Below are 12,178 nucleotides of genomic sequence, written 5' to 3'. Positions count from 1 at the left end.
CCTGTGAAATTTGGGCAGTGAACATCAGAGAAATGTGCCCGCGGAAATAGAGTAAAAACCACTGTGCAGATGTCAATGTCTGACAGCCTCAACTTGAAGCAAGTCCAGACTCTAGTAGAACAGGGTGCTCTCATTATAGGATAATTCCCTCATGCCTGGGAAATGGCCATAAAATGACCAAAGAAACTACACCTAGGAAAGGAGGCTGGACGAAGAGCTAGGGCAAGAATTATATCTGGGCACTGAGTTCTGTAGAGAATAAAGTAGCCAAGAGAGACTATTTCTCCTCATGCCTTTGATAGCAGGATTAGAGTCTCAACAACCACTGGGATGGATGGCTTTCTAGCCTCTCTGCCACATGCCACACACCTCAGGACTGACACAGTAGGATCTAAGAGAAAGCTGTCAGCCTAGAATATTCCAGGTTATACCTATTGCTCTTATTATAAAACCTCCAGTACTCTTTGAGTCAAAATAGGACTCTTCTAGGTCCTTCTAGAAACCTGGGGCATTGGAGTTGGGATAGCAATGTAGTTTTTACTTCTATATCTTAAAACTTCTAATTTCGTAGTCTTTGACTCCAGTAAACTCTTACTAGATAATGTTTTTTGAATGCTGTGGGTTCTTTCAAGATAGGATCCCAGTTTATATGGCAGGTCCTCTAATTTGCAGTCTTCCTGCTTGTACTATCTAGTTTTATGTCAACTTGGCACAAGCTAGAGTCACCAAAAAGGAGGGAGCTTCAATTGGGGAAATGCCTCTAAAAGATTGGGCTCTAAGCATACACACTTACAGAGCATTTTCTCTTCTTTCTTTCTTTCTTTCTTTCTTTCTTTCTTTCTTTCTTTCTTTCTTTCTTTCTTTCTTTCTTTCTTCCTTCCTTCCTTCCTTCCTTCCTTCTTTCCTTCCTTTCTTTCTTTCTTTCTTTCTTTCTTTCTTTCTTTCTTTCTTTCTTTCTTTCTTTCTTTCTTTCTTTCTTTTCTTTCTGTTTTATAAAATAAATGTATCTGTATTTTTAAAAGTTAATTAAACTTACATCCCAACAGTTTTTTTTCTCCCTCCTGACCTCCTCTAACCTACTTCCTTACTCCCCATCCTGTTCCCCATCCCTTTCTCCTCAGAGAACAAGAGGCCTCTCACGGATATCCACTCTCCTTGGCACAACAGGTTGCAGAAGAACTAGAAGCCGATTCAAGGCAGCTCAGTTAGGGGAAAGGGATCCAAAGGCAAGCAATGGAGTCAGAGAAAGCCCTGATCCAGGGGACTCACATGAAGACCAATGTGTACACCTGTCACACATGTATAGGGGGCCTAGGTCTGTCCCATGCATGCTCTTTGGTTGGCAGTTCAGTCTCTGGGAGCCCCCATGGGCCCAGGTTAGTTCTCTAGGTTTTCTTATGGTGCCCTTGACCCTTCTGGCTCCTTCAACCCTTTCCTCTCACCTCCCCTCATCCTCCAAGATCTTCCGAGCTCAACATGATGTTTGGCTGTGAGTCTCTGCACCTGTTTTCATCAGCTGCTGGGTGAAGCCTCTCAGAACACAGTTATCTAGCCTTTCTCTTCAAGTAAGGCAGAATATCATGAATAGTGTCAGAGGTGGGCTCTCTCTTTCATGGCATGGGTCTCAAGTTGGGCCAGTCATTGGTTGGTTGTTCCCTCAATTTCTGCTCCATTTTTATCCTTGCACATCTTGTAGGCAGAAAAATTGTGAGTTGAAGATCTTGTGGGTACATTAATGTCCCCATCCTTCCATTGGAAGTCTTCCCTTATTACAGGATGTGGCCATTTCAGGTTCCATATTCTCTTTTGCTGGTCACCCTTATAGGTTTCTGGAAGTTTCTCTTTTCCTAGGGTTTCTAGTTCATCCCAGAGCTCCCCTTCCACTACCACTGATAAGGAAGGGCTCAGCCCATTGTGAGCTACCCAGTCCTGGCTTTTATAGGATGAGAAAACCATTAAGCAGTATCCTCTGTGTGGCCTCTGCATCAGTTCTTGCCTACCGGTTCCTGCTCTGTTTGACTTCCTAACCTAATTTCCTTCAGTGATGGACAATGATGTAGAAGTGTGAATCAAATAAACCCTTTTCTTCCCAAGTTGTTTTGGTCATAGAGTTTATCACAACAATAATACCCTTAACTAAAACATTGTCTCAGCCTTCCTGGTCCTTGGATTACAGGCATGCACCAAACATGTCTGGTTTTGTTTTGTTTTGTTTTGTTTTGTTTTCCTTCCTTCCTTCCTTCCTTCCTTCCTTCCTTCCTTCCTTCCTTCCTTCCTTCCTTCCTTCCTTCCTTCCTTCCTCTCTCTCTCTCTCTCTCTCTCTCTCTCTCTCTCTCTCTCTCTCTCTCTCTCTCTCTCTCTCTCTCTCGCCTCTATAGGCATTGGAAGAAGATAGGAGACAAGAAATAAGATACAATCTTTGTCCCAAAATGTTCTGTTACAGAACCATAATTTTTACTTAACTAGAAAAGAAATTTTTTTTTTACTCATTGTCTTTATTGTTTCCAATCCAGCCAATTATTCTAATTAAGGCTGCTAGATTCATGATTCATAGGATGTCTGGTTAGATTTCTACTTCAGGTAAATATTGAACTGTTAGGTGTAAATATACCCAAGTGTTGCATACAAGTTTTAAATGTGAGGAATTTTTGTTGCATTTAGAAACACAGTGAGGCTGGGAGAACCGCTTGATTGGTAGAGGGCTTCCTTAGCATTAAGCCTTGGGTTCTATCCCTCGCAATGCACAAGACAGGTGTAGCAGTGCACAACTGGAATCTCAGTCCTCAAGACACAGAGACAGGATCATCAGCAGTGTAAGGTCATTCTTGGATACATAGTGGATTTGAGGCCAGCCAACCTGTCCCTGTCAAAAATGAAAATAAGAGAATCATGTGCTTTAATTTATCTTCTCATGGTTTCCATATACAGCAAATAAAAACACAGGATGCCCTATCAAACTTGAAATAAAAATGTTTTTATTGTTTTACATGTGCATTGAAAAATTATGCTCTATCATGCAGAATAGATGGTTCAATAGCCATGAGCACTCACTGAGCTTGTAAAGAACCTAAATGGATTCTGTTCCCAGCACCTGTATGGCCACCTACCACCATTTCTAACCTCAGTTCCAGGGAATCTGACACCTTCTGGCTTCCAAGTGCACATAAGCAAACAGAATACAGATACATAAAATAAAAATAAATAGCCTTAAGAAATAAAAATTGTTTATCTGAAATTAAAATGTAACAGAGACTTTGAGTTTAATCTCTATAACAGTAGATTCTTTAATCTTTTCATCTTGTGAGACATTTCAAATTCTCACTGAGCTCATGGTAAAAGTTTGTATTTTGCATTTCTAACCTGCGAAGTTAATGGATATGGGCATTTTGGCAGCAACCAGGCAATTATTATACACACAGTCTTTGGTATTTTATTAAGGTAGCCTGACTTAAGACACAAGGCATGATGGTAATATTGTGAAGGGAATTAAATAAGAAGAAAAAAACCTGGGCATCTGGGTTCTCTCTGGAGAAGATGGAGGCCTAAGGAACATTTTACAGTCTATGGTGCTACCCAAATCTCACCTACATTTTTCCTTCCTCGTTGCAGACATGTACCCTGCACCAAGATTGTTACCACAGTTCTCCAAGGAGCAGCGGGAAGACTCGCTCATGGTGTCCTTCTTTCCATGGCCCTGTTGTCAACTTCCTCCTCAACAGTTTCCTGGGGTGTTTTCAAAGAACATGATCTGATAAACAATCTCACTGGTATTCCTTTATATTCTGCAAAAGTTACACAGCTCTGCATCCTAGTTCAACCTTAGAGATGCCCTGCCTGTGCACTAACTTGTCCTCTTTCTCTGGGAACAATGTTCCTCAAACAAAACAGCTGGTCATCTTGGCAAAGACACAGGCTGGAGTCCTAAGCCCCTGCCCCTCAGAATGTGACCAGACTGAGAGCTGGGATCTGCTGAGGCTGAGGCTGTAATCCAGCACGGCTAGTATTTTGGTAGAAAAGAAAAGGTGAATACAGAGGCAGACATGCACAGAGGGAAGACTGTGTGAAGACTCAGGAAGATCTCAGCTGATCACACTGGCATGGTGTGGGGCAATATGAAAAACATCGTGCTAGAACCTAAGAAACAAGGACTTGCCTACACCTTTCAAAGGGTCCCTTCCTGTTGGCATCATAATTTTGTGTGTCTTGGAGCTGTACAAATGGCTTAGCAGTTGAGAGCATGTCTGGCTCCCAATACCCACATGGGACCTCACAGCCATCAGTAACTCAGAGTTGTTCCATGAGATCCAATGCTCTCTTCTCGACTCCATGGGTACCAGTCACAATGTGCTGCACATACATTCATAGATGCGAACATGCATATACACAAAGTAAATAATTTTTTAAACATGTTTTTATGTGTTTCGATACTATAGTCACGAGACAGTGAATCTTGTTCTAAGAGACTCGGTTTGTCTCACTTTGCTATGACGACTTTAGAAAGTTAATATTGTTGGCAGTTCCTCTAGGCTCTACCCAAGAGCTACCTAGCAACAGCTTGCATTTCTGCCTGCCAGGTATGATCCAGGAGTCACACTTATAACAAGACTACTCTCTCTCTGTCTCTCTCTCTCTCTCTGTCTCTCTGTCTCTGTCTCTGTCTTTGTCTCTCTCTCTCTCTCTCTCTCTCTCTCTCTCTCTCTCTCTCTCTCCGTCTCTCTCTCTCTGTCTCTCTGTCTGTCTCTCTCTCTCTCTCCTCTTCTCTTCTCTTTTCTCTTTCTCTCTGTTCTCATGTGTTTCTGGCTGGCTCTCCCTCTCTTCCTCTCTTCCTGTCCTTCTCTATCCCACTCCTTTCCCCACTCAACCACTTCTCCAGGTTCCCTTTCCTTCCTCCCAATAAAGTTCCTTTTGGACTAGACCTGTCGAATGACGATCCTTTAGGGGAATACTTTGGCTGGGCCCACTGAGGTGCTCCCACCCAGTTTTATAAAAGACAAAAAATATACCACCTGACTTGTCTTTCTCTTGCTGTGGCATGTCATTTCATGTTTCCTGTCACTGTACTGACACATATCATCCTTCCATTTGACACTCTAGTGCACTTGTTCTTAGCCTGTGGAGCACAACCTCTTTAAGGGTCAAAAAACCCTTTCACAGGAGTTGCCTAGGGTTGCCAGAAAACACAGATATTTACATTATGATTCATAACAGTAGCAAAACTACAATTATGGAGTAGCAACAAAAGTAATCTTGGGGTTGTGGGTCACCACAACCTGAAGAACTGTATTAAAGAGTCACAGTACCAGGAAGCTTGAGAACCATTCCATTAGAGGGCCATGCCTGTCTCCCTTGTCTGTAATGGCCCACTCCTTACTCTTAATGACAATAAGCAAACAAACAATAACAACATGGCTCTAGGAAATGTTCCCTGAAGCTCACACCCCCCAGGCTAGTGGAATCAGTCCCTCATCTGTGCTTGCTTAGAGGTTTGCTTATATCTCTCAGCTAGCGTTATCGAACACTATTACTTTTAATCTGTCAATCATCCAAGGAACATTTCAAAGCATTGTTAAGTATTCAAAGTACCCATATAGAGTTAGGTGCTTGGATCTTGTGATTTAACCTTGTTGTAAAGTCAATGTGAAAAAAAGTTTACAACCGGGGAAATGATATCAGAAGAGCTGAACAATTTGCGTGAGACCACTACTTCCTAAGCATCAAAGCAAAGCTTCTATATTAATCGGTCTGATTCTGCTGTTGGAACTCTTACCTACTATGGCATGCCTCTCCTTTCATGTGTCTTTCCCCAACCATTCCATGGCTTAACACCCCACTGCCAGCAGCACTCAATACTGTCAGTGTGGAATTGCAGGCTATTATCCTGTGTTCAGTTGCCATAACTATATTGTAGGTCGTATGTCTTGGGTGGAAAGGATGGAACACAGTCCAGAGGAAAGACATCAAGTCACTAAGGGATGGATAAAGGTCTTAAGTGGGTATGTGTTTGCAGCTGATCTCATGCTCATGTGCTGGAGAACACTGTTACACTGTTACATTGCTACTAAGACAAGTAATGCATTTCTCTATTACATTTCTCCAAAATTCAGTGTAAATACCTTATCTAATATCTACAATGACCAAATTGAGAAAGAGCTAGGAGAATGTTTCTTTGTGAGAATAAAGATAGTTGGCTTTCCAATAGCAGAAGAATTAGCACAAAATAAATGTTTACTGAAGAATTACTAAGTGCAAGGTGGTGTTATTTTTTTTTTATTATCTATTACTCGTTAACAATGCCATGCATGTATATAATTTACTTTGTTTCTTCTTCACCCCCATTACCCTTTCTCATACCCATGCTGGTGAACCTCTTCTTTCTAATCCCCCCTCTTATTTCCATGTCTTCTTGTTTGTTTTCTTACTCCTTAATTTAATTAGAGTTTCTTGCCTGAGCAAGGACAGGGGGGCTATTCACTGGAGCAATGGTACCTTACAAATGTCTACACTACTGAAGGAGAAAAATCCCCTGTCCCTGTTATTCCCTCTTCCCACGCTCACCATAACAACTCCTCAAGGAGGGATGAGACCTCAGGTGGTTGCACCTCTTTCTATCCACACTGGAATGCTGAAGGGCTGCTTATCTCCAGCACTTTGACCAGTCACGGGTCTTCCGTTAACCATTAGTGAGGCAGTATTCTTGAAGTCATTATTAAGCATATTGTTTACATCATTAGCATCCTAATGAATATGATGTCATCTTTCTCTTGGGATATGAGTATTTTGAAATAATTTGTTTTGATACTTTTGAGATCATAGGGTCCTTTTATTCCCTGTGTCCTCACGAGGCACAACATAGTGCTGTGATCATCAGATGCAAGAGTGTCTTATGGGAGAGAATGGTGAGTTCAATGAAATACTTTCCATATCTTGGAAAGAATATGGAGGAAACAAAGGAGTCAGATACAGGCAAAAAGTCAACTACTATTGTTTATTTGTTTTAATTGCAAGAAAACTCAACATCACTTGTATTTGTTGACAACAACATCTTGCCCCTTTTACCTTCTCAACAAGAAAGGGTCTATGGAAAACATTTGAGGAGCTGTTAGTTTAATGCCACTTTGCTGCCCACTATTGTCAGATCATTTTGTCTTGAGTATTCCCTGCCTTGAGAATGAATGTCCTTCATTTTATTAACTAGCTTATTAATAATTCATTATTTATACATGGTATCGCCCCCATTTCTACACTCTGCCAGACCGACGCAGTCAGCATTTCTTTCCCTCAGAGGAAATTAGACCCAAACATCAAGTTGTTGCCTATACTGCATTTTATGTCCTCAAACATAGACTCAGGATCCATCATTATCATATAATACCATAGACATATAAATCAATTAATGAGAAAAGAAACAAAAAGCCAATTTATCATATGTTAACAATTTATTATTGGAATGCCATTAAAAAGTAATTGATTTAGGCTTTAATAAGTAAATTCACAAAATAGGAAAATGGGAAAGTTCAGAGTTGAAATGAATAGCTGCATACTCATTCAGGCCCATCAAAAGATATCAATGTTGGGATTATCTGGCTAGTTTATTCATTGGGGCAGAGAAATTAAGGATTTGTCCATAGAATTGGAAGTACTAAAATTTGGAATGATAAACATTCCTGAAAGTGGAATGTCTAGAACATTTCAAGACTAAGTTCTGAGATGGCGAGTAAGCCTTAAAAGCTTCGTCCTTCTTGTAGATCCACTTATTGTGTTAAATAAGATCAAGAACAAGACAGCTTCTGGGACAGGCAGGAGCCACAGAGCCGCTGAGGCAGCACCCTTTTGGGGCCGCAGACTTCCGGCACCCTCCCAGCCGGAGGACAGAGACCTGCCCTGCAGAGAGCGCCATCTTGGCTCCGGGACTCCAACGAACTTAGTCTACAGGTTAGAGTGAGGACCACAGAGGCAGACAGCTTCTGGGACAGGCGGGAGCCACAGAGCCGCTGAGGCAGCACCCTTTTGGGGCCGCAGACATCCGGCACCCTCCCAGTCGGAGGACAGTGACCTGCCCTGCAGGGAGCGCCATCTTGGCTCCGGGACTCCGCCGAGCTTAGTCTCTACAGGTCAGAGTGGGGACCACGGGGGCAGACGGCTTCTGGGACAGGCAGGAGCCACAGAGCCGCTGAGGCAGCACCCTTTTGGGGCCGCAGACTTCCGGCACCCTCCCAGCCGGAGGACAGAGACCTGCCCTGCAGAGAGCGCCATCTTGGCTCCGGGACTCCAACGAACTTAGTCTACAGGTTAGAGTGAGGACCACAGAGGCAGACAGCTTCTGGGACAGGCGGGAGCCACAGAGCCGCTGAGACAGCACCCTTTTGGGGCCGCAGACATCCGGCACCCTCCCAGTCGGAGGACAGTGACCTGCCCTGCAGGGAGCGCCATCTTGGCTCCGGGACTCCGCCTAGCTTAGTCTCTACAGGTCAGAGTGGGGACCACGGGGGCAGACGGCTTCTGGGACAGGCAGGAGCCACAGAGCCGCTGAGGCAGCACCCTTTTGGGGCCGCAGACTTCCGGCACCCTCCCAGCCGGAGGACAGAGACCTGCCCTGCAGAGAGTGCCATCTTGGCTCCGGGACTCCGCCGAACTTAGTCTACAGGTTAGAGTGAGGACCACAGAGGCAGACAGCTTCTGGGACAGGCGGGAGCCACAGAGCCGCTGAGGCAGCACCCTTTTGGGGCCGCAGACATCCGGCACCCTCCCAGTCGGACGGAGGACAGTGACCTGCCCTGCAGGGAACGCCATCTTGGCTCCGGGACTCCGCCGAGCTTAGTCTCTACAGGTCAGAGTGGGGACCACGGGGGCAGACGGCTTCTGGGACAGGCGGGAGCCACAGAGCTGCTGAGGCAGCACCCTTTAGGGGCCGCAGACATCCGGCACCCTCCCAGTCGGAGGACAGTGACCTGCCCTGCAGGGAGCGCCATCTTGGCTCCGGGACTCCGCCGAACTTAGTCTGTACAGGTCTGCTGACAGAGGATACTCAGAATCCCCAGAAGAACAACCTCTGAACAGAGACAACTATAACAACTCCAGAGATTACCAGATGGCGAGAGGTAAAGGTAAGAATCTTACTAACAGAAACCAAGACCACTCACCATCATCAGGACCCAGCACTCCCACTTCGCCCAGTCCAGGGCACCCCAACACACCTGAAAAACTAGACCTGGATTTAAAAGCATATCTCATGATGATGGTAGAGGACATCAAGAAGGACTTTAAAGAACTACAGGAGAACATGGCTAAAGAGTTACAAGTCCTTAAAGAAAAACAGGAAAACACAACCAAACTGGTAGAAGTCCTTAAAGAGAAACAGGAAAACACATCCAATCAGATGATGGAAATGAACAAAACCATACTAGACTTAAAAGGGAAGTAGACACAATAAAGAAAACCCAAAATGAGGCAACACTGGAGATAGAAATCCTAGGAAAGAAATCTGGAACCATAGATGCAAGCATCAGCAACAGAATACAAGAGATGGAAGAGAGAATCTCAGGTGCAGAAGATTCCATAGAGAACATGGGCACAACAATCAAGGAAAATGGAAAATGCAAAAAGATCCTAACTCAAAACATGCAGGAAATACAGGACACAATGAGAAGACCAAACCTACGGATAATAGGAGTGGATGAGAATGAAGATTTTCAACTCAAAGGACCAGCAAACATCTTCAACAAAATTATAGAAGAAAACTTCCCAAATCTAAAGAAAGAGATGCCCATGAACATACAAGAAGCCTACAGAACTCCAAATAGGCTGGACCAGAAAAGAAATACCTCCCGACACATAATAATCAGAACAACAAATGCACTAAATAAAGATAGAATACTAAAAGCAGTAAGAGAAAAAGGCCAAGTAACATATAAAGGCAAGCCTATCAGAATTACACCAGATTTTTCACCAGAGACTATGAAAGCTAGAAGATCCTGGACAGATGTTATACAGACACTAAAAGAACACAAATTCCAGCCCAAGCTACTATACCCAGCCAAACTCTCAATTAACATAGATGGAGAAACCAAAGTATTCCACGACAAAGCCAAATTCACACATTATCTCTCCACGAATCCAGCCCTTCAAAGGATAATATCAGAAAAAAACCAATACAAGGACAGGAACCACGCCCTAGAAACAACAAGAAGGTAATCCCTCAACAAACCTAAAAGAAGACAGCCACAAGAACAGAATGCCAACTTTAACAACAAAAATAACAGGAAACAACAATTACTTTTCCTTAATATCTCTTAATATCAATGGACTCAACTCCCCGATAAAAAGACATAGACTAACAAACTGGCTACACAAACAAGACCCAACATTTTGCTGCTTACAAGAAACTCATCTCAGAGAAAAAGATAGACACTACCTCAGAATGAAAGGCTGGAAAACAATTTTCCAAGCAAATGGTCTGAAGAAACAAGCTGGAGTAGCCATCCTAATATCAGATAAGATTGACTTCCAACCCAAAGTCATCAAAAAAGACAGGGAGGGGCACTTCATACTCATCAAAGGTAAAATCCTCCAAGAGGAACTATCAATCCTGAATATCTATGCTCCAAATACAAAGGCAGCCACATTCATTAAAGAAACTTTAGTAAATCTCAAAGCACACATTGTACCTCATACAATAATAGTGGGAGACTTCAACACACCACTTTCACCAATGGACAGATCATGGAAACAGAAACTAAACAGGGACACAGTGAAACTAACAGAAGTTATGGATCAAATGGATCTGGCAGATATCTACAGAACATTTTACCCTAAAACAAAAGGATACACCTTCTTCTCAGACCTCATGGTACCTTCTCCAAAATTGACCACGTAATTGGGCACAAAACAGGACTCAACAGATACAAAAACATTGAAATTGTCCCATGCATCCTATCAGATCACCATGGACTAAGGCTGATTTCAATAACAAAATAAATAATAGAAAGCCAACCTTCACGTGGAAACTGAACAACACTCTTCTCAATGATACCTTGGTCAAGGAAGGAATAAAGAAAGAAATTAAGGACTTTTTAGAGTTCAATGAAAATGAAGCCACAACATACCCAAACTTATGGGACGCAATGAAAGCATTTCTAAGAGGAAAACTCATAGCTCTGAGTGCCTCCAAAAGGAAACTAGAAAGAGCAAACATTAGCAGCTTGACAACACACCTAAAAGCACTAGAACAAAAGGAAGCAAATTCACCCAAGAGGAGTAGACGGCAGGAAATAATCAAACTCAGGGGTGAAATCAACCAAGTGGAAACAAGAAAAACTATTCAAAGAATCAACCAATCAAGGAGCTGGTTCTTTGAGAAAATCAACAAGATAGATAAACCCTTAGCCAGACTCACTAGAGGGCACAGGGAAAGCATCCTAATTAACAAAATCAGAAATGAAAAAGGAGACATAACAACAGATCCTGAAGACATCCAAAACACCATCAGATCCTTCTACCAAAGGCTATACTCAACAAAACTGGAGAACCTGGATGAAATGGAGAAGTTCCTAGACAGATACCAGGTACCAAAGTTGAATCAAGATCAGGTTAATGATCTAAACAGCCCTATATCCCCCAAAGAAATAGAAGCAGTCATTAATAGTCTCCCAACCAAAAAAAGCCCAGGACCAGATGGGTTTAGTGCAGAGTTCTATCAGACCTTCAAAGAAGATCTAATCCCAGTTCTTCACAAACTATTCCACAAAATAGAAACAGAAGGTACTCTACCCAACTCATTCTATGAAGCCACAATTACTCTGATACCTAAACCACAAAAAGACCCAACAAAGATAGAAAACTTCAGACCAATATCCCTTATGAATATTGATGCAAAAATCCTCAATAAAGTTCTTGCTAACCGAATCCAAGAACACATCAAAACAATCATCCATCCTGACCAAGTAGGTTTCATCCCAGGGATGCAGGGATGGTTCAATATACGGAAATCCATCAACGTAATCCAGTATATAAACAAACTCAAAGACAAAAACCACATGGTCATCTCGTTAGATGCGGAAAAAGCATTTGACAAGATCCAACACCCATTCATGATAAAAGTCTTGGAAAGATCAGGAATTCAAGGCCCATACCTAAACATGATAAAAGCAATCTACAGCAAACCAGTAGCCAACATCAAAGT

This window comes from Mus caroli, unplaced genomic scaffold (assembly GCF_978045245.1).
Source record: "Mus caroli unplaced genomic scaffold, Mus_caroli_1 scaffold_19, whole genome shotgun sequence".
Classification (NCBI taxonomy): Eukaryota; Metazoa; Chordata; class Mammalia; order Rodentia; family Muridae; genus Mus; species Mus caroli.
Note: the sequence above shows the minus strand (reverse complement) of the source record.